An 11,142-nucleotide genomic window follows, 5' to 3' on the forward strand; every position below is an offset into this window, starting at 1 on the left:
GGCAGCTGGGGCCTGAAATGCGTGTTTTCAGCCGACAGGCGGCTATGCTGGATTAGCGCCGTGCATGCTCCGAATGGAAATCTCTCCCTTTCTCTCTCCAGCCTTTCGGGAGTTTGTTTTCCTGCAAGAAGGCTTCCCTGCTCCTCCGAGGGCCGCAGGGATTTCTTCTCCCTTCTCCAGCTTCTCTCTCTCTCTCTCTCTCTCTCTCTCTTTCTCTCTCTCTCTCCAGCCCTGGCAGGTGCAAGCAGGAGAGGAGGAAGCTTCGGAGGGAAACACGAGGTGCTTGGGAAAAGGAGCCCAGGCAGTGTGTCCTGCCCCTGTGAGCCCCCTGGGGCAGCTCTGCCTCGCTTTTGGGGTGGTGGGGGGAGTGAAGGGCGCTCACCTTCCCTGTCTTGTGTTTGGGGAGGCCAAGACAGAGCAAAGGTGCAGCTGGGAATCTCTCCTGTGTTGCAGGGCAAAGAAGTGCCAGAAAGTGCCCCTGACAAAACTCAACCCCGTTTTCGGTCCCCACTGCTGCGATGGGGAGTGATGGAAAGCACATCTTTGTGGGAATGGGGAGCTGTACTCAGTGCAGTGGATCATAAAATCATAGAATATCCTGAGCTGGAAGGGACCCACAAGGATCATCCTGGCTCTGCACAGGACAGCCCAGGAGTCCCACCACGTGCCTGAGAGAGTTGTCCAAAGATGCTGAAAAATGTCCCTCCAGCCCATTTCCTTCCAACCTTAAGTAGAGAAGTTTGTGAGTCCCCAGACCCTCATTTAACAACAGGGGAAACGTGACCCACGCCTTAGAAATGAAGAGAAGAGAGGTCTGAGCTCCTCATTTCTCATTGAGTGCCCTCCTGGGGAGAACTGAGGGTGAGCTGCAACTCTGAAAAGGACATGTGAGGTGTTTGGGGTCTGCAATGGGCTGAGGTAACCAAATGCAATAACTCACCTGTTCTCTTTGGTTTTGCACATCTGTGAAGTGAGGAAGAGGAAATAACTTCACCATAACGCACAGGGGTCTGTGAAATTCACTCCTGTAGGATATCTGGAGAGCAAAGAGGTCTGTTTAGAGAGCAAGAGATGCTCTCAAAACATCAAAACATCAAGTCTCCCAGAAATCTGCCTTTGGGGAAACATTTACCCTTCCTTCCATCCTGCCAACACAACCAAAGCATGTATTCCACAGGGAGAATGGTCTGTACTCTTGAAACAACACATACAAGGACACTTTTTTTTTTTTTTTTTTTTTTTTTTGTGGTTGTCCCCCCTGCTCCCCGTGGAGGGGCCTTGCTGGGACCACCCTGCCCAGACCTGGGGCTTTATGATTTATTCATGGCACAGAAAGATTTAGAACAGAGATCCCTGCCCTGTTTTGCTTGAAACTGTGCAGGAATGACCAAAAGGCCTCAGCTCAGCCCAAACTGGCAACCTCTGTCCCATCACAACGTGGTGTGATGGCTCCTGAAGTTACCCAGGGCACCACCAGAGCCTTCCATTGTCATTCCCAGAGGAAAGAGAAGCAGAACAGGAATAGAAAAAAGCAGGGATTAGAAGGCCCAACATCTTCTGGGACCCACCATCCCCAGATCATCTTGGTAGTGCTATGAGGCCAACCCATCCATGACAGCATTTGGGGAGGTGCTGGGTAGGTTTTACGACAACCACTGGCTGTGCTGTCCAAAAACACAACCAAGGGACAACTATCATTCTCTTCTCTGCTCTGTGGCCTCTGCCCATGGTCTGTCTTCTGTCTGGGCTTTGGAGATTGAAAAGCTTGAGTTGGATCCAGCTGGAATTTTCCACTTCCCTTTGTCACCACCCCCCCCCCCCAGCAAACTCAGTAGAGATAAACAAACCCTCTACCCTTACAAACACTTTGAATTTGGAACACACTTATTGCACAAGAAAATGCCTCTTGTTGTCAGAGGCAACACTGGTCAAGAGCAAAAAATGGGATGGGAATATTCATGGATCAGTGCAGCACCCCTGGGAATCTGCAAAGAGATTTTGGGAGAAGGATTAAGCTGCTTCGGGGGCCTAAGTGGGTCTCAAACTACAAAGTACCTGAGGGAGATGGGAAAGAGAAAGAAAAAAGTTTTCTATCTGCCCAGTTTTTCCACCTTCTTTTGAAACACCACATGCAGATGGAAATAGGCTGTTTGGGCTGGGAAATGTTTAGAGCTGGATTAGGTTTGTTAACTCTGTCCTCCCACCTCCCACATTGGAAAGGTAGGATTGTGGTGCCGCTGGAATGATATATCTGCCCCTAAAATCTGCTGGAAGCACAATTCCAATGCAGAGAAACTGATTTCAGCTTGTTGGAAGAGCCATCTCCTTCCAGGGGCAGCCCCAGCCATTGGAGGCTTAAATGGGGATGGCAAGGAAAGGGAAAAAAAAAAAAAAAAAAAAAAAGAATGCCTTGGATTCTCAAAGGGTGTGTTTGAAGAGGATAACTGCAAAGGAGGACAGCTTGTAAGTAATCAGTTTACTTCCCCTCCAGCAACAGATACCACTGTGTTTACATCTACAGCACCTTGCATTGTGTCTGGTTAAAGATCTGCTTAAACATTTCAAATTTCCAGCCAGCCACATCCTTCTGCTGAAGGGTAACATGGAATAACTCAGCTTTACACGGGATTTGAAAGGGATTTTCCCATTCCCCCCCCTCTCACGTGGCTGCTGGCTTGTCATTTCCACCTCCCTTTTGTTGCTGTTGTTGTTGTTGTTGTTGTCATCAATTTTTTATCCATATTTCTAATGACTTTTCATTCCTGTTTCCAGCTGGGGTTTCTGCTGGCAGGAGCTGCTCAGGAGTGTTAATGTTCACATCATCACATGTCAAAGCCAGCAATCACAGCCTGTCCTAAGGGCAAGGGAGGAAAGTCCTGTTCCTCCTCCCCTGGCTTTGCACACTAGGCTCAGGGGACAACTTCATGGGGCCCAAAAGAGGAGTCCTAATGGGGGGAACAAGCACCAGCACACACAGCCATGGCTGGTGATGGTGGATGGAGCGTGGATGGGTGGGATCATCAAGGGGAGAGGATCGAACTCACCCCGAAAGCATTTGTGGTGCTGGCTCTGGCAGCAGGAAGGAGTGATGGAGCCCCCAAGCCTAAATATTCACAGTTCTTCTCTTTTTCCAGAGCTTTGAACTGATCCTGAGCTTTTCTCTTCCCCCACTCCCTGACTAGGAACAGAAGGGGTGGGGAGGAGATGTTCATGACATCTTCCTGCTGCCTTCCCATTCCACAGTGACCACCTGCAGTCACTGTGGCTCCAGCTTCCTTTACCTCTTCCCCCTCACCTCTTCCACGTGTCCCTTCCCTGACACACACACACTCCTGTGGGGATCCTTCTCCTTTTGGCAAGGCCAAAAGCTGGTGAAGATCCAGGAACCAGAGGGTGAGGACCAAGAGGGTGAGGGTAAAAACAAAGTGCACTTTTGGCCCAGAGTGACACCAAATTGCCAGTGAAGCCAAAACTGACTGGCCACATAAAGGGAATTTATCTAAAAAGTGCTCAGCTCTTCCTCATCCTTGTTCAGAAACTTTATTTACAAGAGGGAAAGTGCTGAACACGTTCTAAAAATAGCAATGGTAATAATAATCTCAGCATGAGTAACAGAGGCACAGAATGGTTTGGGTTGGAAGGGACCTTCAAGATCATCTTGTTCCAACCCCTCCTCGTGGGCAGGGACACCTTCCACTAGGCCAGGTTTTTCAAAGCCCCATAGATCCTCCTGGTTGGGTGGCCTGCAGCAGAATCCCACTCTACTGTCACCTGTACCTGCCCTTCTGACCCATAAGCTCTCCTTCAGCTCCTCTTCCATCCCAAAAGGAGCTCCACGTGCTCCAGCTGGTCACTGGCATCCAGGGTGACACCCCCTCCTCATCTCCTATGCCTGTCCTTCCTGAAGAGCCTCTGCCCTTCCATTCCAACACTCCAGTCACAGGATTCATCCCAATCCCGTCACAGGGACCGTCCCACCACATCTCCACGGTGCCAGTAAGATCACAGCCCTGCAGGCTCATGCACATCTCCAGCTCCTCTTGTTTATTCCCCATCCTGCAGGTTTTTAGAGTCAGAGGCATCTAAATTGGATCACTGAGGAAACCGATTCCCCATCTGGAGCGGCTGGAATTCCTTTGTGCTGCTCTTCAGGTGCTTTCCTGCCCACCTGCAACCCCCCTCCCCGCTCCGAGCATCTCTTGCTGACCCTGGCAACCAAACCGGTAGGGGCGGGATGGATTGGGATTCCCCTCCCCTGGGAACTTCATTTTCCCCGCAACAGCTGTTGGAAGCTTCGAGCCACTTGTTTAAAGCCTCGGTCAGAACAAAGGGTTTCTTTGCCGATGTAAAGCAGCTTCATTTGCAGGGCTCCCCCGGCCAATGTGCTTCCCGAGCAGAGCCATAGATGGCAGTACGTGGTATTTACAGAGTTGTTTCCCCGAGCTAAATCTTCTTATTTTAGCAGAAAGCGAGAGAATTTCATTTCCTTGTAGTTACAACGCGCTCAGAATGAGAATCCTAAATCAATGGAGGAAGCAAGAAAAGCCTCCTTGCCTGAGCACTGGCAGACAGAGCTTGAAATGCAAAATCCCCTCTGTGTTGTATAGGATTGTCTATCCCCTTTCACAGGGATGATACCTGGAGAGCTGAACAAGAAAAACAATTTTCCATACTGGAAGAAAAAGTTGAAGAAGTGACTGTCACAAAAGCCTGAAATAAGCTCAAAATTCCGGGATCACTTTCACAAAGTGACAGCTGAGCGTGTGAATGTGAGTTTAGTTCAGGCCAGTCAAAAGATTTTGATTTCAGTATGTATCCCCCCCTTGCTGTTGCTTTAGTATCTCTAGGTTAGCTTTAAAAATTCAAAATAATACTTAAGCAACAATGTTTGGGATTTTTTTTTTTCCCTTCTTTTCTCCTTCTTATAGAAAAACAGTTCCACACGCTGATGTCCAGTATCAGTGAACTGATACTTGTGCCCAAAGACAAATAAGAAGCCTATCAATAGAATTAGCAACTGATAGCAAGTTTCTTTCTCTTCTTTCTGGGTATTTGGTTTATCGAAGCAACACAGTGAAGGGACTTTATTAATCAAAGCTTTTTATTAATTGAAGCTGGTTGCATCAGATCTGCTGATGCTTCTGGCCAGAGCTGGGGCAAACTCACATCTTCTCCCCTCTTGCAGCAGAAGAAATGACTCTTACACCTGAAGTTAAAAGAAAACATTTGGAAATGGAAGGGAAAAAAAAAAAAAAAAAAAAAAAAAAAAAAAAAAAAAAAAAAAAAAAAAAAAAAAAAAAAAAAAAAAAAAAAAAAAAAAAAAAAAAAAAAAAAAAAAAAAAAGCCTTCATCAGGAACACTCCCTCCTTCCACATTTGAAATTCCACACAGCCAACCAGCCCACTAAAAGGTGGCACCTCCAAAACAGGAATTTAAAAATAATCCCAGCCAGTAAATGAACAGATCTGTGGGTTGGTGAGTTGGGTTTGCCTGGCAAGCTTTTGGCAGTGAGGGGTGGGTTTCTATGAGAAGCTTCTAGAAGCTTCTCCCGCGTCCAACAGAGTCAATGCCAACCACCCCTGTGATGAAATCGCCACTGGGCAAGGCCCAGCCCATCAACATCTGTGGCAGCACCTCTGGGATTTAAGATTTAAAAAGGTGGTGGGGCAAAAAAAAGATGTGTATAACTCCATCCTAGGAGAGGAGTGAGAAGATGGGAGAGAAACAGCCCTGAAAATACTCAGGAGAGCGAAGAAGGAGAGGGAGGAGGTGCTCCAGGTGCTGGAGCAGGAATTCCCCTGCAGCCCGTGGTGAGGCAGCTGTGAGCCCATGGATGCCCACGGTGGGGCAGAGGAAATCAGGAGTGAAGGTGAAGGGGAAGATTTTTTTTTTTAGGAAGATTTGTATTTATTTCTCATTGCCCTACCCCAGTTTAACTGGCAACAAAATAATTTCCCCAAGTGGAGTGTGTTTTGCCCGTGACAGTAAGTGGTGAGGGATCTCTCCCTGCCCTTATCCCAACACATGAGCATTTCCTTATATTTTCTTACCTCTGTCCAGCTGAAGGGAGAGAAAAAGTGCCTTTGATGGGCACCTGCCACCCAGCCAGGGTGAACCCACCACAGTCACCCTCTTGCCCCCGTGTTCCCAACACCCAGGGACTGAACTTCACTTGATTCATTTACATACAAGGATCCAAGTCAGATCTTCACTGATGTCAGAAACATAAGCAAAAAAAAAACCCACAAAACCAAGCCCAAACTCCAAAATTTCACACATTAGTGGTTTACAATCTCATTTTTTTTTCAGATTGAATCATTTCAAATCATCTCCCGAGCCTACTTCGTGGAAGATCAAGTGCTCCCAGGCTCCCACAGAAACCAGTGGAGTTGATGAGTGCTCAGCACCTTTTCAGGATGTGTTCCTTTGATTTCAGGGTGTTTGGATCAAATACAGATTTTCATTCAAGTGAGAACCAAAGGCTGATCATGTGATTGTGCAGATCACTTGCCATAAACATATGTAAAACATATTTATCCCAAAATGGACAGCTTATTGAAGCTACCTTGGAAGCCCTTCAGTGGAAGGTGGGATTAATCCTGAGTAAGATAAGAAAAAAAAATATTAGGATTAAATAAACCATTCACCCAAACTCATCCTTGTAACCTTTGTGAATGTTTTTTTCCTTGTTCGTTTTTTTTTGTTTTGTTTTGTTGTTGTCATTGTTTTGGGGTGTTTGTTTGTTTGGGTTTTTGGTTTTGGGGTTTTTTGGTTGTTGTTGGTTTTGTTGGGGTTTTTGATGCCCTTTTTTTTGCTTTGGTGTTTTCTTGGTTTTTTTGGTTTGGTTTTTTTTTTTTTTTGGTTGGTTGGTTTTGTTTGGGTTTTTTGTTTGTTTGTTTGTGTTTTGTTTTGTTTTGTTTTCTCTCAGCTGTAATTATAATCTATGCTGGACCACGTCTGTTTATGATAATGGAGGAATCATTTGTCAGATGGTTCGTCAAGTCTCCTGCCATAAATCACTGAGAGCAGCTGGGACAAGCCTGGCTGTGGAGCCCCGTGGTGCCAGCACTCAGCTCATCCTTCGGCGCTCCCCATGCTCACAAAGGCTCTGCAAAGGCTTCCAGCAAAGTTCAGGAGTTCTGCAGCTCCAGTGACACTTCTGAACACACTGACCCATGCCCTGGGCTGCATCCAAAGCGGAGTGGCCAGCGGGTGAGGGAGGGGATTCTGCCCCTCTTCTCCGCTCTGGTGAGGTCCCACCTGGAGAGCTGCATCCAGCCCTGGGCTTCCCAGCACAGGAGGGGCATCAGCTTGTTGGGAAGAGTCCAGAGGAGGCCCCTGGAGCTCCTCTGCTCTGGAACCAGGCTGGGAGAGCTGGGGGTGTTCAACTAGAGAAGAGAAGGTTCTGGGGAGACCTCAGAGAGCCCCTTCCAGGGCCTAAAGGGGCTCCAAGAGAGCAGCAGAGGGACCTGAGACAAGGGCAAGGAGTGATAAGACAATGGCAGTGGCCTTAAACTGAAGGAGGGTAGGTTTAGATTAGATATTAGGAAGAAATTCTTTGCTAGAAGGGTGTCGAGACACTGAAACAGGTTGCCCAGAGAGGTTGTGGATTCCTCCATCCCTGGAAGTGTCCAAGGTCAGGTTGGACAGAGCTTGGAGCAACCTGGGATAGTGGAAGCTGTCCCTGCCCATGGAAGTAGATGATCTTGAAGGTTCCTTCCAACCCAAACCATTCCATGATTCTGTGATTCTCTGATCCTGGGATTCTCTGATCCTGGGATTCTCTGATCCTGGGATTCTCTGATTCTCTGATCCTGTGATCCTATGATTCTATGATTTTATGATTTATGCTGCATGAGTCCTTCTCTGTTTTCTCTGTAGTATTAAACATGAAGTTTCAAGGTTGTTCCCTTCAAACAGATTTCAGCAACTGTTCTGTTGGTGATGCTCTTCCAAGGAAGACTTCTGTCCCTCCTCACAGCTGTTCCCTTTAATCTGAAATTAAGTCACTTTAGGCAGAAAGAGCATGTTTTTCTCCCTAAGAGTGTTGAACAAAACATCCTGACGTGCAGAAAGCCTGTTTCAATTATGAGGAACTTTCTTCTGTCCTGTTAAACCTCTGTGAAATCCATATGTACTCAGGGAAAGAACAAGAAAACAAAATTAAATGTTTAAATAAGCTTAAGAGACGCAGTCAAGTCATGTTAACCTCAAAATATGCAAGCCATGCAACTGTTGTACGGCATTTTCTCTTTTAGTTTTTTAATTTTTCCTTTTTATTCTGAATGACTCTCACAATTTACAGGCCACTTTACTGCTAGAAATGAAGGCAATTGGTGGAGTTTGAGTGAAACCTAACTCATTATTTTCATTATGTCCTTTAATGGAAAGCAAGACCATTTATACCCAAGGAGATGTTCCACCATACCCAGGGAGGCCACAAAGTGTAGGAACCATCTCCCACCCTGGTTAGAGAGGCTTTGGGGTTAGACACAGCCTTTGGAGGCTGCTGGAAAATTTGGAAGGCAGTCCAAGAGGCACATCAGAACCATTTATGTAGGGAAAGGCTGCTGTTTCTCTGCTCAGGAAATCAGGGACCTGAGGAGATGAACAACCATGGTCCAGAAGTGTGGTGAAGGAGCAAATGACCCTGAGGCCACTCCTGGCTGTGTCCCCAGTCCTGCCTCACCTTGATCAGGCTGGGCAACACAACCTGAAATCCCATGTGCTGATTAAATCTGTCCTTTCCCCCTTCATAAATTCCTTTCTACATTTCCACTGGAGAAAACCATTCTATTAAAAAGCTCATTTAGAATACAATGAACCAGGTTTGTTTGTTGTTTGTTTTCTTTCTAATAAGAGTGTTTTTGCATTAAACCTCGCATTTACTGACAAATATTGCTGATTTCCTTCCTGGTCTTCCCATTCCTCACCACACAAAAGTCTCACAGGATGACAGAGGGTGGGGATCAGATGCACAGGTGTAAGTCTGGGATCAACAGAACAGGCTGAAGCCCATCCTCAGGTATCCACTGGTGCTGGAGACACGAGAAACGTGTCGCTTGATTTTTTTTTAATTTCGAGCAGAGGGTGAGAAATGTGTCCCATTTCAAGGAACACAGAAATTTTTCATGTACCTTTGGCAGGCACAGCCTTGGTTTTCTGCACTTGCTGCTGTGTAGGCACATGAGAACACTCATTTCTGGATGTTTTGTCCCAGAAACCACACCAGTTTTCCTTCAACTCCTTGATGACCTTGTAGATCTTTCTCAACCTCAATAATTCTAAGATTCTATGACTTTATCACTGACTCCAGTGCAACCCTGCCAGAGGAAGCCCAGGGGCTTGTAAAGGTTTGGTGAAATGGGAAAAAAGGATCTCCAGGGATGTCCAAACTCCCCAGATCAGCAACTTCACAGGAGCGTAGGAATGACTTGAAATAATTGGAGGAGACTCAGAACATCCTACTCAATATAGCTGCATATTCCTTCCCTGACTCCACTTTCTTTTCCCTTAGTTAGCTCCTTAACTTCAAGTTGCATGGAAAACTTGGAAGTCCCTAAAATATTTAGTCCAACGGCACAGCTCTAATGTTTTTTACATGTGTGATGGTGTTGAAGCCATTTAATGCTGCCAGCCACTGCACATTGTGAAGGTTTTTGGGGCAAAGACCCTCCTTCTGCTCTGCCCTCCTTAAAGCTCTGCTGAAAGAGGGCACAGGCAGGACAGAAATTTGTAGAATATATCACAGTTTTACCAATGCCAAACTTATTTTCTGGGTTTCCTCCACTCCCCCAGGAGGGCTCAGAGCCTGTGCAATGCTGATCATGATGACTGATAGAGATGTTGATAAAGACAGAAGAGCAGGGGCCTCTGTCTGCAAAGCAGATATATCTTTTTTCCAGCCTTTTGCAGCATGAACCTGATTGTGCTTCACAGTCAGAAAATAAACCCTCAAACAATCACAACTGGCAAAGAAAACGGCCTTGCCGTAGCAACGGCCCCACATGTGCACATGAGCATGACCTTATTTTGGGGCAAATATGCTCCTTTTGGCACAGAAACTCTGCACAGCTGGTAAGTGGGTGGTGGTGATGCACCTTTCTTGTTTTCCGTAGTGGATGTCTTTCCATTGATACGGATTTAGACAGAACCATGAAGAACAAATTCACTCAGGCATGTTTAAAAGGGTGCCCACGTGTGACTTCCAGCACAGAAAGGACAAGTGGCTGTTTCCACTTGCAAGGGGCTGACTTTTAGAAGGAAAGGCTAATCACTAAACCAGATGAGAACTCAAATCAGAAATTTTAAGCAAGCACAACACTAGGCCACAGAACTGTGGTGTGGTTTTTTTTTGTTTGTGTTGGGTTTTTTAGCAATTTCCAAAGGAATTTGGAACAATAGATTTTATATCAATCTTCAGTGTCTGCCTTCATCAGAATAATACATATCTGTAAGGATGAATCTTTCTTACTTGTTGAGTCAGATACTTTCAGACTAAATATAACTGTGAAACACACGCAGAGTGTTGGGTAGCCAGTGGAAATGTCTCCAGTGCAGAAAAAAAAATGAAAGGGAAAGTGCCAAACTAGTTAGTGAAAAGCTGGTTTAGATATAGACCCTGGCTGGGCCACAGCTGGTTCCCTGTCCAAGGCTGAGAGAGCCAGAAGCACTCGGGATAGGGACAGATGGTTGGAAAAGTCCCTGCAATGTGATCCTGTACCAAAAATTTTATGGACAAGGTGATGACTGCATCATTAGCAGATGTGAAAAGGGCCAAGAGTCTGGTCACAGCCTGACTTCTGGTCCTGACCATCTCCAGCTGCTTGTTCATAGAAAGGAAAGACAAAAGAAAGTCAGAAAAAGAAGAGAGAAAGAGAGAAAGAAGAAAAGAAAGAAAGAAAGGAAAGGATGGAGGGAGGGAGGGAGGGAGAGAGAGAGAGAGAAAGAAAGAAAGAAAGAAAGAAAGAAAGAAAGAAAGAAAGAAAGAAAGAAAGAAAGAAAGAAAGAAAGAAAGAAAGAAAGAAAGAAAGAAAGAAAGAAAGAAAGAAAGAAAGAAAGAAAGAAAGAAAGAAAGAAAGAAAGAAAGAAAGAAAGAAAGAAAGAAAGAAAGAAAGAAAGAAGAAAAAGAAAAAAGGGAAA

The sequence above is a fragment of the Empidonax traillii genome, unplaced genomic scaffold, assembly GCF_003031625.1.
Source record: "Empidonax traillii isolate 1590-97213 ecotype Southwest subspecies unplaced genomic scaffold, ASM303162v1 scaffold712:size431070, whole genome shotgun sequence".
Classification (NCBI taxonomy): Eukaryota; Metazoa; Chordata; class Aves; order Passeriformes; family Tyrannidae; genus Empidonax; species Empidonax traillii.